The sequence below is a fragment of the Mycteria americana genome, chromosome 1, assembly GCF_035582795.1.
Source record: "Mycteria americana isolate JAX WOST 10 ecotype Jacksonville Zoo and Gardens chromosome 1, USCA_MyAme_1.0, whole genome shotgun sequence".
In the NCBI taxonomy this organism is placed as follows: Eukaryota; Metazoa; Chordata; class Aves; order Ciconiiformes; family Ciconiidae; genus Mycteria; species Mycteria americana.
In genome coordinates, this window is record NC_134365.1 from 193,834,563 (window position 1) to 193,840,387 (window position 5,825).

Consider the following 5,825-nt stretch of genomic DNA (forward strand, 5'->3'; position numbering starts at 1 on the left):
TGTGTGGCAGCCCTCTGCAGCTGGCTGAGCTCCAGAGGTAGATCCACACGGGGTGGCTGGGCTCAGGCCCTGCTGGCCATGCTGGCCAAAAGCAGTGGCCATGCAGTTTGGCTGCGTCCAGGGAGGCAGTGGCTGCCGTGTGCGCACAGAGACCACAGGGTTATGTAGGCACTGCATGAAGCACTGGACCCCCCGAGGGGCTTCCTCCTCACCAGCAGCCAGGGTGACCCTCTGCTCCTGGGAGAGCTGGGGTGGGCTTCCCCAATGGTGCGCCGGCTGGGCAGCTGCATGCCTGAGCGCTTGGAGCAAGGAGGTGGAGGCACTGTGAAAGAGTTATCTGCTACTAAGAACAACAGCTTGACTCTATTAATAGCAACAGCTTAATTAATAAAAGGTGTTTAATAAATATTGGCTGTGACCTGTGTTTCCTCCTGACTCAATTGTCTATAAGAAAGAAGGAAATTTACAACAAGGAGATTGGGCAAAATGAAAATCAGGAGCTCTCTGCTGGGCCATGCATCCCCATAAGAACATAGGCCAGCATTTCAAAGGTGCCACCTTAAGTTACCCCAAATATTTTTAATTCCTCCACCTTGTTATCTGTCTTGCTTCAGATTCAAACTTTCTTTCTCCTGTTTTTGTCTGGTAGCGTCATCCATCAAAAAGCCCTGTTAAGGCACCATCCTGGAGGCATGTCATGGTAACCCTTAGGTATAGTATAATCTCCCACTCTTGTAACATTTTTCTATAGTTTTTATTCCTAAAAGCTCTGAAATTAGACTGGGCATGAAGTAAGAAGCTGCAAGCCTTATTACAGAGCTAGTGTGGAATATACTAGGTAGAACCACTCCCTCCTCTTCCCCCAACCTCCACGTCTCCTGCTTAATTGATTAAATACACATTTCCCCTATAAGATTGATACACATGTTGAAGCACATGCCCCTAATATGATGATATCTTCCTTCCTTTCTCTTTTACAGCATCCCTGTAGAGATGAATATGGGTATTTGCTTGCAGACCAATCACCCACTGATATGAACGTTGCAGCTGGGACGTATAAGGAGGCCCCATTTGGGAGCTAACGGTCATCTTCTGCCTGCTGGTTCCAGCTGCACCCATGCACATGAGAAAGAACCAGCACAGCTGTCAGCATTGTGTCTTGGCTGGAAGTTAGTAAAATGTTTGAAGAAGCACCTTCATGTTAATTCCAAGATTTTTCAAGTGCTCCGATCTTTGAACAAAAATTAGCCTACGCTTGTGTTACCTCACATTTATGTCAGACCATGGGTGATGATATGTTACAGAAAAATCCAATATTTTTTGCAATTTTGTTACCTGATCCAGCAAGTATAGTGCTTTTCATCTCTGGGACAGTAGAACAGACAGTAGGTCCCACAGGCAGCCAGGGCATGTACCTCAGGGAGAACATCAAAGCTGTCCAGACTGAAGCAAGGGCAACTCCGGCCTCCTTTGCCAAAACTTTTGATTTTTGGTAAGACCAATGAACTGACTTTGGGACTGTATGTTCTATTAAAAAGTACCGTCAACACTAAAACCTTAGGATATTTGCAAACTCTTACCTTCCTTTCAAGCTAACTTGTCCTGCATAATGGACACTGCACCTTTATTCTCCACCCCACCTTTGTACACCAGCAGATTGTACGTCCTCACCAAGTTCTGAAGCCAAACTAGTTCAGAGCAGCAGTTATAGGGGAAAAAGGCACGTTCATGCAGATACCTTAAATGATGAAATGCTGATGATACCAAAGATGGTGGCTGGATACAGTCAAGGACATTTAACAGACTCTTCTTCCCCTTCTCTCTACTATTTCTAGTTCCACTGTAGCCTTCCTGAGATTAGAAGGGGGAAGAAGAGCCAGAATTGCCTGCAGTTTTCAAAATGAGCATGCACCAGGAATTCACATAATTACATTGCAATGCTTTCTGTTTGATCATCTGGTACTTTCCTAGTACCTCCCATTATTCTCTTTGTTTTCTGACTGCTGCTGTGAGTTTGGAAGCTGATATTTTCATAGAACCATCTTTTACAAGCCTGGGATCATTTCCTAAAGGGCAGTACATATCAAAGCTATCGTATCTATAAAAAGAGATTTCTTTGTACTAATTGTACCTGATTTTGTATTTATCAATGTTATATTCCATTTGCCATTTTATTGCCCAGTCATTCAATCTCATGATACCCTTCTGCAGCTCTTTGCAGCTTTTGTTTTTACTAGCCTGAGTAGCTCGGTGTTGGCAGTAAATTCTGTCCCTGGCTTCCCAAGTCCATTTCCCGATCATTTATCAATATATTGAGCAGCACAGAACTAGTTTTTAATATAATTCATTTATAATCTTTTAATTAATAATCCATAATTATCCCTTCTTTCTTATTCCACACAATTTCTTTATGGACGCTTGGCAAGAGATGCTGTTGAAAATTTAAGCAGACTTTATTAGTCAGATCATCCTGACATACATGCTCAGAGATTCTTCCAAAGACCTGTAACAGATTTCCTGGTTGTGTATCCAATACATATATTTTTTCATTATGTCAATTGGCAAGGTACAGCCATCAGTTTTATTGGATCTCTCCAGAATCCTCACACACAGGTGTGGGTTTAGCTTTTTTTCTTTCTTTAAACCATATTTGCCATTTTTTCTTTCCTCTGGTACTGACAAGAGGAAATGGCCTCAAGTTGCACCAGGGGAGGTTTAGATTGGGTATTAGGAACAATTTCTTCACCAAAAGTGTTGTCAAGCATTGGAACAGGCTGCCCAGGGAAGTGGTTGAGTCACCATCCCTGGAGGTATTTAAAAGACGTGTAGATGTGGTGCTTAGGGACATGGTTTAGTGGTGGACTTGGCAGTGCTAGGTTAACAGTTGGACTCAATGATCTTAAAGGTCTTTTCCAACCTAAACAATTCTATGATTCTAAGGCAGTTCTAAGCAAAAGTTAGTATTTCAGAAGCCTTCTGAAAATACTGAATGATCTTAATGAAATGAACACCTGCTAGCAACTTACCAGTTTGTTTTAATAAGCCGTTTACTGACCCTTCAATTTCAGCCGGATCTTTTGATTAAGACACTGTCAAAAAATGTTAACAGCATGGAAAGTTTCCTAAGGACTTCAACAGCAAGCACAGATAAAAACCCCAATATCTATTCTGGTCTGTTCTTCCAGGAGGGTTCCTTTACACCTTGGCCACTTAGTCACCCAAATCCTTTGACAACTGTCACAGTACTGTACTGAGAGCTAGGAGCAGAAACAAATTCAGCCACATCAAATCATGGGGAGATAGTATTATTCCTGTACAGCACATAGATAGGTTTAGTGCTGGCAGTTCTGATATCCAGACTTCCTGTCATGCAGTGAACATTCTTTTGGATTTGTTTGTTTTTAATAATAAATGCTATGAAAACATTTTGAAATTAAAGCCTTACCAGTTTTCCATTGCAAGGCAAGTTTTCTGATCTCTACAGTTTAGACAAGGAGTGGAGCAAGAGATGACTCAGTCATCATCTGTAAATGACTCCATGGGGGATACAAAAAAAATTTCCCACATTAGACAGATCTCTAAGCTAGCTGAAAACAGAAAACATGAGGTTGAAGACAAACGAATCCAGACTAAACGTAAAGCCTTCCCTTTATCATTATGTTTATTGACTACTAGGAAGGATTAAAATATATAGATCTTAGTTATTCAGGAGTTAGGTTTCTTAAGTATTAATTTGTTTATAAGAGATCCCATCATAGCTCAGACAGAATTAATAGGTTCATTCCTGATGTAACTGGGCAAAGGTTTTTACCTCTGTTTTGCAGATCCAGTTACACAATCATATTTGGTTTCCTCAGCCTCAAAATGTGATCTTATGATAAAGTATGTCTATTCATATCTCATTTGTATCAGTGTTACTTTGGCTTTAATGCAGTAACAAATCATCCTGTATGCATAAATTAAGATGCTCCTACTTTCAAATTCCATACAAGCAACATGACTTTGATGCTTTATGAACACTGAAAGACTCAAATATTTTGAATCATTTACCTGAAGAAGAGTCCGTGTTCAAACTTTTTGATGACAACTGCTGGCAAATACAATTTTTGCAGATGCAATCCCCAAAAAAGTAGAATAAAATAATAATATGAAATCAGAGCAAGGTTTTTAGACAAAGGCTGAGAAAGGAGAGGTAGAATAAAATTGGTGAATCAGATTCAGTAAGCTTAGATCTAATCTCACTCAGGGTCACCTCTGTAGGGAAATAAAATGACATTACTCTTTTGGTATAATTATGCTGCTACAGTTATACTATTACAGATTATTATGTTTCCAAAGCAACATATCAGGAGTAATTCCATTGAAATCAATGACATAAGGAATAGAAGAATCAATTCACCATACCCAGTTGTCTCTGGACACTGAATTACTGATTTTTTCCTAGGAAAAACAATGGAAATAAATAAAAGATGGCCATAAATCTAGTAGCAATAAGCCAAAATGACTATAATACAATTATCTGCTTATGTTTAAAGCAATCTATTTTGAAAAGAGAAAGGAAGTCTGGAGCAATTAATTATCTTTGTTGACTTACTCCAAATGCGCAGAAATTACCAGCTGTTTACATTTGCTAGTACAGAGCCACACTGAGTGTGCCAAGCATCAGCAAGGGTTTGGTGCCCTCTTACGTTTTATACAAGCAACTTCAGTGATTGCAAACACTTCTTGGCGATAGATCACTTGTGAAAGCTTCTCAGGTTACAAATTGTTAAGAAAGTGTCAACTAAGATAACTAACTACTTAATGCTTCAAAAAGGTTAATAACCACTTCAAGGTGGTGAACTTACTAACAGTAAAGAGCAGACCCACAGACATACCGGTGCACCTTCCCCCTCAGCTTTTATTGAGACAGCTCAGCCTCACTAAACTGATCTTGTATGGCACAAACCTCATTCAGGCTTCTTTGGTTTTGGCCATACAGATATTGTTAATCAATTGCTGACTACGGTAACACAAAAAAAAAGGTTTGTTAGCATCACAGAAAAATCAAGATGAACTGTATTAACAGACCTGGTCTTACCTCCTGGGAATGTCATCCAGTTAACAATCGAGGTACTTACCCCAATAAAAGGATCAATTAAAACAAAACCAAAACAAAACAAAGACATCTGCAAAGTTGGAGACATCAAAACATGGAATATTCCTATTTCCTTTACTTGGATACTCCAGTGATTACTTCTCACACTTAAAAGTTGACACCTATTAACTAAAATTAGATTTTTGGGGGGTTCTAGCAATCACCTTATGTTTTCTTTCTTGTCTCGTTAACACTGTTAGTATGTTATTTTTCTTCTTATGCAAGTACTTCTAACCCATCGAGAAATCCCTTCTTTATCTTCTAAAAACTAAACAGATTGCTCGGTAAATCTTTACTGGAAATAAAACCTGATTCTATATTAAGAATTGTTTTGTTAGTTTGTTTTTAATTTCCCTATTAGCATCAAAAGGGTATACAGTTTAAATTTTTTTTATACTTGGCACTTATGTAACTCATCAACCCATTTTACTAATTACTCAGAGGAAAACATCTGGGAGAGATTTATGTGCCTTTTTTGATACATAAATTAGAATGCATAAGAGATGGGCCACAGAAATAGTAATGTATAAAGATAACATGAAATTTTAGATTATGTTTGAATGTTGGTATCAGAAATTATTAAATCCTTATTAAAGTGCTGAAGACCCCATATTTAGAAAAATAATCCATTGCAACGGAATGTATTGATATTAGTACAGAAATAAAACACCCAAGTCTTTCATAATGG